We start from the raw sequence: 11,515 nt of genomic DNA on the forward strand, positions 1-11,515 counted from the left end.
TAAACATTAAAATGAAAGTCAGTACAATGTGCAGATTGCAGAAATATACATAAAAAAAATCAGTGGCTTTACCACACTCAGTTTTTCGACATCTGTGAACTACTAGACAGTCATTCAATTAAAAAATAATATTAAATAAATAAAACTAATAAATAAAAAATACACACATCTTACTGATCTCTGCAGTCAGTAACATTACACATAAAGTGCAAACATAATAGCAATTGTATAAACACACACACAAACACGCCTTTAAAATTTAAAGGCGTGAAATTGGACGGTCTAGCCTTCTGATTAGCGTCACCGCTGTCTCGGTGGAGTTTAATAAACTCGGCCGTCTGCTTCTTGCTATCTAAAATATAACCAGACACTGGTGTAAATTCTCGACTGTCTCATACTTCTGTTTAATAAGTTTTCTGTTTGACGTTTAGTCAGCTGTGTGAAAACCAAGGAGGAACCCACCCGGGGGATTAATAAAGTTTTATTTTATCTAATCTAATAACTTTAATCTCAGCCAAACCGATTTACTCACGAACAAACAAAACACTGAAAAAAGCCCAACAATAACATTTTTAGGTTGTCTAAGTGACTTATATATTACGTTTAACCCGAGCAGCGAAACTCCGCGGTGATCTGAAAATGATGTGCCGGGAGTTGTGCCGTTCTCGGCCGCATCAGTAACCCTCGAGCTCCCGGCTAGCTGTCGAGCTGGTGGGTAGCAGACGCCTCTGAAAACGTCGAAGCACTTTTGCAAATATGGGATATCTTGATAAACCGAGCAGATATTTGATGTTTACACAACTACTTTCTCGCCTGAAAATATGTTAAAAGTTTATTTTGTGACCCAGAAAGATTAGTATGAGTAATTTTAAAACTTAGTAGCGGCCGCCATTGCTGGAAACTGGAGTTTGGCTGGGCCGCGCTATGAATTCTGGGATATGGTAGTAATTTGGACAGCCTTCGGCGCGTCGCTGTGACGTAATCGGTCTACAAATGCGGCCTCAGGAGGATGCAGCCCATGAATTGTATAATATAATCGCAGTATAATCGCAGCCTTTGCGGTTAGAAAATTGCACTTGATCATGTCGCGATATTATCGCAAATGCGATATATCGTTCAGCCCTAATCTAAATGCTCTTTATGTGTGTAAAGAGTTTATCTTCTAACCAGGATTCAGTTCATTTTAATCCTTCAACTTAAACATGAAAATAACAATGTCTGCCTCAGTTTTACCATATCTAAATCATCAAACACCCCAAAAGTCCTAAAATGATCCTAAACCCATTTCAACTTAAACCTTAAATCCCCCCTTTATTTTGACACATTTCATGTGTCAAAATAATGTACAAAACTAAAAATGCTCAGTTTTCCCCACTCATGATCCAATCTATGTCATGAAAATGAACTTAAAACAGAACAGTCATCAGTCATGTGCTTAGCCTTAGTCCAGTCTTTACCTCAGTGTCCAGTTGGTCCAACCTTAGTTCAGTTCGTCCGTCCAGTCACCGTCCATTCATACGTATTCACACCAGGTATTTCCTCTTTCTTGCCGAGACAACAAGAAACTGTTCCTCTTTCACAGTTGCGAGTAAACATAACTAACCTCTCACCTATAAATGATTCTCTCTAACTAAGTGTGTGTGTGTATATGTCGTCCTCAAATGCTCTCTCATCTCACCCGTTGCACTTCTGACCTTCCACCAGACCAGAGGCTCATCAAATAGCCTCGTCTAACCTGCTCCTCAGAATAACTTAGACTCTGCTTTCATTAATGCAAACTTTCTGCAACTTAGTCTTTCTGAAAGACACACACTGTTTAAACCTCTGAATGCAATATCAATGCTGCAGATTATATTATTAATGCAATGGTGACGATGACGATTATTTAACAATAGCAGTAAAATAATTTCCCTGCTCCACACTCCCTCTCTCGACCTCTGGTACACCAGAGGTCGCAATACATTGTGTCCTCGCTCTGACCCTCTCTTGTGGTCCATCCGGCCTCGGGCCTCCAGGATCCTCACCCCCTGTGGTCGCCGAGATCTTCTGCAAAGGAAACAAAACACCTTTTCCTGCATCTCCCTAACTTATCATAGTTGGGACTCTTTAATCAAAAGCCTTATCCTAATTATGTTCTTGACTTATAGACTTGTATTTATATATATTCTTCAACGTTACTCATCATTTTACCACTCTCTTAAAACGCTGACACTAACTTCATTTTAAAACCTCACATTTCCTATGTTATAACCTGTTTTTGATATAGCCTTTTTATTTCATTTTGCTCCTTTTAATGTAACAATAAATTATAATTCTAGTTTATCAGACTTAATCAAAACCTATGCTTTCCTTCCTTTGGTCCTTCTTTAAATCAGAACATTTTGTCTTCTGAAAGTTTTATTTCTGCTTCTGCCAACATGTTTAGTTAACGAGCTCGACTGGACAGAAACAATCACAACTGCTGAACCTGCACTGTGCTCATGGTTAAAATTCCACAACATTTTGTCTTCTGAATATTGTATTTTTGCTTCAAAACTGCTTCTAGCACAACAAGAGTCAGCGGAGGCTGGAATGACAACAACAACAACAATCTTGTGCTTAACATAAAACAAAAAATAACACAAGTAACAAAAACAACACAAGTAACTTAAAAAAGCTTCAGTCCACATTTCAGTTTGTTGAGCTCGCTGTTGCTCCAGAGGAGGCCCTCAGCTGGCCGGGCTGGAGCCGAGGCCCCGGGGATGCTGCTACGTGTCTGAGGGCAAGTGCTCTTTCAGCCTGCACGTCTGCCCATTTGCGGTCCTCACTTCTCTCCGAGTCCATCGGTGAGGAGTGTTGCATCTGGTCCAGCAGCATACTCACAGTATATATGGGCTGCTGCTGCTGCAGAGGTGTGCTGGCCTCTGAGCGCTCTGTCTGTGTGTAGATGGAGCAGAGCTGGAACAGCTTCTCTCTGGTTTCCTGAGGGGGGGGATGCTCCATGTCATCCAGGACTAGCTGGATCAGGTGAGGTGTGCTGATGCAGGGGGCATCCAGACATGCAGAGAGAAGCTGCTGCCACCTCAGCTTGATGCGGTCGATGAAAATCCTGTCCTTCATTCTGGCTTTCTTCTGCAACCTTGTCTCAAAATGATATTCAAATTTGTTGTTGTTGCAGAGGAAGACTTCTGAAATCCATGCAGAAATATAGAAACACCTGTGACCGTTGGGCTCTTTGCTGAGCAGCTTCAGTTCCACAAAGAGCTTCTCCAGGAAGAGGTGAATGAAAGACGAAGAGTTAAGCATCTTTAGCAGGGGCAGCCAAAAGCGCAGGAAGGTTTGTGGGACTCTGGGCTCAGTGGGACTGGCACTGTCAGATGTTGCACAGCCTAATGCTTCCAGCTGCTCCATGGTAGGAACAAGAAAACCGTCTTCCAGCAGCACATCAATCAACAGCTCCCTGGACCCCAGTGCAAACTGCTTGATCTCACCCAGCAACGAACTCATGTCTGCTAAGGGGGCCTGCCACAAGCTCTTCCCCTTGTCTTCAGGAGACCCATCATCAAAAGCTTGGTACTGGTCCTTCTGAAAAGAGATCAGCAGCTCCCGAGCGTTTCTGCAGGCATCCACTTCTTTCTGCCTGGCAACGAGCTGCTCATCGGGGCCTCCTCCCAGCTGTCTGGACCAAAACTCCTGCTGGAGCCACTCCAGGGCCACCTTACATCCCTTTCGGCACCATTTCAAAGAAGGAAGAGTCCCATGCATGATTTCGTGCCTCAGATCCACCACCCACTCGGGGATGTTCAAGTTTCCAGCCAGTTGCCTCAGCGGCCGGGCCTTTCTCCCCTGCTGGCGATCCGTGATAAGATTAACAAATCTTACCAGGGCCGTCCCGTACATCAGGGTCAAGTCATCTCCGGTAAGCTGTCCGGACCGGTCCCGCACCTGGCAGCGCACGAGGTCTGCTGTGCAGTCCACGGCCACGGGAAAACTATTAGCGTACCCGGCCCTCCAAGCCGATATCCTCTCTAACGCAAACCTCTGCAGAGAGGAGTCCATCGAGTAAAGGTAGTCCCGAACCTGATCCCACTCCGCTTTGTTAAGCCAGGCTACCACATGGCGTGTTTTCTCAGAGCCCTTTTTATTCATTGTGCGCGCTCCGGACCTCACGCTCAATCTCTCACTCACCGGGAAAAGCCGCTCGCCTCACGCAGAGACCACTCGCAGATTTATATGACAGAGGACCGCGTTCAGAGCTTCGAGTTTTACAGTTGCTTGTCGCACAGCAACCAGGAAATGACGCTAACGTTTTCTTCGGCTTCGTTTGTGGCTGACGTTCACCCTGCGGGCACGCTGACGCCACCTGCTGGATTGGAGGATGGAGCGATGGTTCTACAGAGCGCTTATTTACATGATGCTGGTCATAAACGAGCTTTCTTTGGCTATGGTCAATGGCGTGTCCAGCGGGGTGGCCTGGGGGGGCACAGGCCACCCCCCCAACCAGACTGGCCACCCCAGGTGCCACCCCAAAGGCAAAACAATAAAATTCAATCAAATATCAAATGTCCGATTATGTTTTCACGGTGACGCTCAGATATCCGAGTGTAAGTGAATGCAGCATCGGCTTCTGCGCTATGTGCATCACGTTAGCAAAGGTAGGAGAGCCAAGCACGAAAGACGTCACTGCAGGAAACAATTTTTCGGTGAAAGAAAATGAGGACAGAATAAATGTCCCGGTAAGTAATATTAAGTTTGTTGAGTTTAGTAAACTTCGGCGAAATTAGAATACCAAGGAAAAAATAACACTTAAAGAATTATTGCAGCCGTGGAATATTTCAGACAGTATGCTACAGAGGGGAGCTAACATAAGAGTTATGAGTTATAAGATGTAATCTAAGTCGTAACATTGCTGTATGGAGCTGCAGATTTGGTTGCAGGTTAACATAGCTGGACTGGCCATCGGGCTTATTTGACTTATTTTTTATTTATTTTTGTAAGGGCATGAACAATGAGAGGTGGTGGATTGGCCAGATGCAGGTCGATGTGTAGAAATAACTCCGTTGTTTGGTGGTGGCTATGGCGGGGCTTCCACAGAGGCAGCAGGTGGATGAGGGAAGGGGAGGCAGGAGGAGAGCCCCGAGGCAGCCGCCAGTCCGAGTGTCAGGTGAACTGAACTTCAGGTAAGAAGTTATGACCTGCAGTCTATCTGGGTCAGATATGAACTAAGTTTAGGTGGAGTTTATTTTCGTTGTGCTGACTTTTTACTGTCAGTTGCAATAACTCATACTGCGTTCTAGCCAGCTTGGAGTTTTTATACAGCTGTTCGGTTGCTATGATGTTACTGATAGTGAACTTTATTTTATTCATAAGGTTAGTTAGTAGAGTTGCCAACGGCTCCTTAAAAAAATGGAATGGTCCCTCAATCAGAGAAAATATTACACGTTTCGTATTGAGCTGAGAAGAGACGCAGTTTGTCCCGAACTTCAGCTAGAATGGAAAAAGACACAAAGCTGGATTTATTCTGTCTTTACGCTGCACAGCTGCCTCTTCTCTCATCCTCCCTCTCCTGTTGCTACTTCAATCATGAAACTGATCGATGATCAGCTGATCGGCTTTTCTCTCTTGTTTGTTTATCGCCCACTTTGCGCCAGAAAGACGAAACCAGCAGATGTTGCGCTAAACAACAGCAGCACGTTTAAGCTTGATCGGCTGTTGTTAGAATTTATTTAATATTAATTTCTAGTATCAGCTGATGTTTGCTGGAGCCACAGCTGTAAAGCTGCTGGTCATGATGTCGGTTTGGATATCTGGTGAGAGGGAAACGTGAAGACCACCCACCAGGATCCTTTTTTATGTAGCTGACAGCTGGTAACTGTGCAGGGGCGGGTCTAGCAAAGTTTTGCCAGGGGGCCAGGTAGGGCATTAACAGGGAAAGGGGGCACAAAGAAATACTTTTCTTTCCTATTCTCATTTAAAATATCTAGCTTTTATTAAATAATTATCTAAATCTTACAACCAAAGTTTTTATCTGACGTAAAATGTATAGAAATCATACATATACCAAAAAGACTGTACATCACTGTCACAACAGGGTTTGTTTTCATTCAAAGGCTTTATGGCTTTAATACCTGGTGGGTCGGTCTGTAGTCAAAATGCCCGATTTTCTGTCCCAGTCCAGCCCTGCAGGTTATACTGGCAGTGTCACCATGCCAGCTGAATGTATTTCATCATCAGCCAGTGTTGTTCTTTATCAATATTACCAAAGTTTACCATAAGGCAGCATAGAAAGTATTTACTTGCTTTCAGGTTTTATTCAAATATTAGTCTTTTCAGTTGTTTCTCCACTTTTTTCCTGTTTCAAAATCAAACACCAGTTTGTGAGAAGATTATCTTCTTTTTTTAACAGGCAGAGAAAGTTTTGCATTGGAATGGCTAATTTGTCAATTGTTTGCTACAAATGTTCGTATTTTAATATTCAAAAATGTTTTTGCCCAAAACATATGTGCAGTATATGTCAGTAAAAATACTATGCAAATATTGCTGTCCTTGAATGCTGAGTAAACACTGACAAAGCACTGATTGTATCTCTTGTACTTTATCAACGCAGTATCTAAAAACTTTGCACCGTAGTGGTTAAAATCTCATTCTAATAAGAGTTAAAAGTGCATTTGGTTATTAGGTTTATAGGATTATTGAATTATGGTTAAGGGTTGGTAGAATTTTTTTTTAAAACATTATCTGCCAATTAAATCTGCCACCCTTCTCCAAATCTGTGCCCCTACCTGGCCCCCCCAACAAAAATTTTCTAGACACGCCACTGTACCTGTGTAGTTGGTGCACTGTCCCACAACATCACTCATGCTCAAGATTTACACAGGGCCAGATACCTACATTCAAGCTACCTTCTCGTAACAGCACAGTGATACAGAATTTTAGGATTTGTTTTAATAATGCACAAAAGTATTACAACTTAACTCTTAAAAATGTTAATCAAGAAACTGGGTTTTATGACGTGCAGCATGTCATAGCACGTAAAGCACGTGCAGTGCTTTAATTTGCTTCTCTTGCTATCTATGCATTTTTTCTCAGTAGCCGATTTCTGATACCTTCACAGGTGTTGAATAAACAAATGTTTGACCCTCACACAGAGCGGCTGTGCACGTCAAATAATGAGAAGTGCCACAACTTCCAATGTGTTAATAATGGACTGGATTTATATAGCGCTTTTCAAGGCACCCAAAGCGCTTTACAATGCCACTATTCAGTCACTGGTGAAGGCAACTACGGTTGTAGCCACAGCTGCCCTGGGGCAGACTGACAGAAGCGAGGCTGCCATATCGCGCCATCACCAGTAGGCGGTAGGGTAAAGTGTCTTGCCCAAGGACACAACGACCAGGACAGAGAGCCCAGGGATCGAACCGGCAACCTTCCGGTTACAGATGTGCTTCCCAACTCCCTGAGCCACAGTTGCCCTCAACTTCACTTGCAGCACAGGTGGTGGACTTTAAAGAAGGGTAACAAGATTGAATACACGGTTGTGCAACAATGCTGATGAAGTGAAGAAGCTTCTCGGATGAGAGGTGAAACGTCTTCAAGCAACTTAAAGAAGTCCAGACGCTTTTCTTTACAAGCTCCTTTGACTACGATGACCTGAATGACTGAGAACCTTCACAGACAACAATGCTGATTCTGTAGTTTATTGTATGACACCGTTATGTTTCCTTTACATGAACTGTGGGCAGTAGTAGCACTGATGTTGGTCGCTATGGTATTTGTAACTGTGGGTGTTCCTGTAGGGCTACGCGTGAGAATTCACAAATGTGCTGTTGCAACTTCCTCAAAAGCTGCAGTTGCTGCAGCCTCTGAGAAATGCTCACAGATTGATAGGTATGTTATGGAGCCTCGCAAGGCACATTGAAGAAAAAAAATTTGAACATGTATTTTGCGAGATGAAGATAGTGCTCAGTGGAAGGGGAAACACTCGTGGCTAGGTGTACTTTGATCTGGTGGTCTTTGTTGCATTCATTAACAACCAGCTGCAGTACTCTGTACAGCTTTACAGATACTGATGGAAGCATGATAAATGCAAAGAAAAAAACTCTCAAGATCTTGCGAAACATTTGTGGGATCTTGCAAAAGTAAGTTTTGACAGAATTTGTTCTGTTTAGTGTGGTGCACAATAGCAATTTTCTAAGATCACACTTTAGCAATAAATTGACTTTGTGAAGTCCTTTATCATTCTTATTGTCATGGGCATATCCTATTATCTTTTTTCTATACATTAGATTTTATTTGTTGTCCCGTATACCAATTTGTCATTCTTTGTGAAATGCAGATGCATAAAACAGTTCTATGCAAAACATGCATGCTACTTTCATGCTGCACATTCTACAACAAACACTTATTTTGTCGTGAATAAAACTTATAACTAAAAAATTAAAAAACAACCCTCTTAAGGTAAGGAAATCACAAAAAGTTTAATCTATGCCTCTGGACATACATATTGTCAGTGGAAGAAACTCATCCATCCTCCTGACCCGCTTCTTGAAGATGGGAATCACCACCTCGGTCCGCCAATCCAGAGGTACCCCTAATCTCCATGCAACATTGTAGAAACGTGTCAACCAGGACAGCCCTATAACATCCAGAGCCTTCAGTTACTCAGGGCAAACCTTTTCCACCCCAAGGAGTTGTAGTTTATTACAATAAAAACAGTCAAAACAGCACTGGTCAGAAGGCAACAAGAATTAAAATATTACAATATAAAAATAAATGCTAAAAACAAAATTCTAGAAAGAATTCATGATGCACGAGAATGTGTGAGAATACAGATGGGGACCTCTGCCAGGCGCTCCAAGTGCACCCTCACGTTTAGGCACCCCAGATCTGTCCAACATCCTTTCCTACGACCTGATCCAACGCACCACCAGGTGTTCATCAGTTGACAGCTCAGCATCTCTCTTCACCCAACTCTCCAGAACATACAGCCACAGATCTGATGATATGATTACAAATTCAATGACTGTTCTCGCCTCTATGCAGATGCTCCATGTTTATCTCTGTAAGAAAGTTGTGGAGGAGAATCTGTTCCTGTGTGGTGTGTGATCGTAAGCTCTGGATTTTCCTGTCGAACTTACCTTTACAATGGAGATTCACCCTATAGCTGTCAGTGATCATGGTCCTGTATCTTTAACACTAATGCACAAGAATAATACTACGCCAAGAAAAAACTGGAGATTTAATATATCACTACTTAAAGATGAAGACTTTATTAAATATTTTAAAAAAGAGTGGACTTCATATTTGGACTATAATGACACTCCCGAAACATCAGCTTCTGTTCTATGGGAAGCAGGGAAAGCTGTGATGAGAGGTAAAATAATTTCTTTCTCATCACATAAAAAGAAAAAAGAAAACAAAAATATTCAGGAAAAAAACATCAAATCACTAGAAGAAGCCTACGCGTCCCACCAAGATCAGGAAACATTGAACAAAATACGCAAAACAAAACTAGAATTAAATGAGATAATTGATAAAAAAAAAAAAAAATTCTTAGTACAAAGACTACACCTACAAAATTATGAACATGGTAATAAATCCGGTCAATTTCTAGCAAACCAGCTAAAAATAAATAAAGAAAAAACAACTATATGTGCTGTTCAAGATTCATCTGGGAACACAATATATGAACCGATACAAATAAACAGCATTTTCAGGGATTTCTATAAAATGTTGTATTCACCACAAATAAACCCATCTAAAAAAGAAATTGATCAGTTTTTGGACAACATAGCTCTTCCAAAATTATTGGACACTCAAGCAATGGCACTGGATTCACCACTGACACCAGGTGAACTCCAGGAAGTCCTGATAAGTATGCCCAATAATAAGGCTCCAGGTCCAGACGGCTTTCCTGCAGAATTCTACAAAGAATTCTGGTCGATTCTAGCACCAGTTTTCTACAGAACGTTGTTGGAAATTAAAGAAAAGGGCAGACTTCCATCAAATATGAATTCTGCAAACATTAATCTCCTGCTAAAACCAGGCAAAGACCCTGTATATCCCTCAAGCTATCGTCCAATATCCCTTATAAACTTAGACCTTAAAATAATCTGCAAAGCTCTCTCAAAGAGACTGGAGAAAATAACCCCCCTCTTAATTCATCCTGACCAAACTGGTTTCATAAAAGGTAGGCACTCATCAACAAATACACGTAGATTACTTAATTTGATAGACTACTCATACAGTAAAAACCTAGAAACTACAATATTCTCTTTAGACGCAGAAAAAGCATTTGACAGAGTTAACTGGAAATTTCTATTTGCAACTTTACACAAATTTGGTTTTGGATCCTCTTTCATAAACTGGTTAAAATATTATATAATTCCCCAACAGCTTGTGTTAGAACAAATGACCAGACATCCTCCAGCTTCTGTCTCTTGAGGGGCACCAGGCAGGGATGCCCACTCTCCCCTTCACTGTTTGCAATTTTTATTGAACCACTAGCAGCAGCAATTAGACAGAATTCAGTAATTAAGGGCATAAAATGCAAGAACGTGGAACATAAAATCAGCCTTTATGCGGATGATGTGTTACTCTTTCTCCAAAATTCACAAACCAATATCTCTGGGGTGATTGAATTGATAAACTCTTTTGCAAGAATATCAGATTACTCAATTAAATGGTCAAAATCTACAGTCCTACCGATTAATTGCTCCCTCCATAATTCCTCTTCTACACCACTGCAATCAGGAAATATAAAATATTTAGGTATTAATGTTTCTCCCAAGCTTGCAGATCTAACTAAATTAAACCATATCCCACTTTTAAAGAAGGTAGAAGATGATCTGGCTAGATGGAAATGTCTACCCATATCACTCATGGGAAGGGTTGCCGCTATAAAAATGATGGTCTTACCAAAAATAAATTATTTATTCTCAATGATCCCAACTAAACCGCCACAAGATCAGGTTCAGATCTCTAGATTCATGTATGTCCAAATTCCTTTGGAAAAATAAACCCCCACGTATAAGCTTAAAAACACTACAAAAGACCAAGGATAAAGGAGGAATAGAACTGCCTAACTTTCAGCACTACTTCTTAGCCAACAGGCTTCAGTTTATCTCAGGATGGCTAAAACATACCCTCTTAGATGAACCTTGGCTAGATGTAGAACAAGCACTCTGCAATAATCTAGAGATCTCAGACCTACCATTTATCAGCTCAAACATCCAACGACATGAATGCTTTAAAAGCATCAACATCAGCTCTTCTCTGACAGCATGGTGGGAGTTTCTAACATTGACGGCGTCTTCATTAATCCCATGCAAACGTACACCTATCTGGAACAACCCTGACATATTACAAAACAATAATATGATAAACTTTTCAGATTGGAGTGGTAAAGGAATCAAATATTTAGAACATATACTAGAAGGAACAGAATTTATTTCATTTGACGGACTAGTTACACAATATGGGATCAACAAGAAAAGATTTTTAGAATATCAACAAATTAAATCCATAGTAAAAAAGA

At 41.5% G+C, this 11,515-nt stretch overlaps 1 pseudogene; it reads right to left on the bottom strand.

The window, feature by feature from the left end:
• Positions 1-907: 907 nt before the first annotated feature.
• LOC146656641 (ribosomal biogenesis protein LAS1L-like) lies at positions 908-4,285 on the bottom strand (annotated as a pseudogene).
• Between the last annotated feature and the right edge of the window lie 7,230 nt (positions 4,286-11,515).

Source organism: Rhamphochromis longiceps, linkage group LG12, assembly GCF_057381845.1.
Source record: "Rhamphochromis longiceps isolate RC_006_pf linkage group LG12, R_longiceps_female_GT1.1, whole genome shotgun sequence".
NCBI classification, from domain to species: Eukaryota; Metazoa; Chordata; class Actinopteri; order Cichliformes; family Cichlidae; genus Rhamphochromis; species Rhamphochromis longiceps.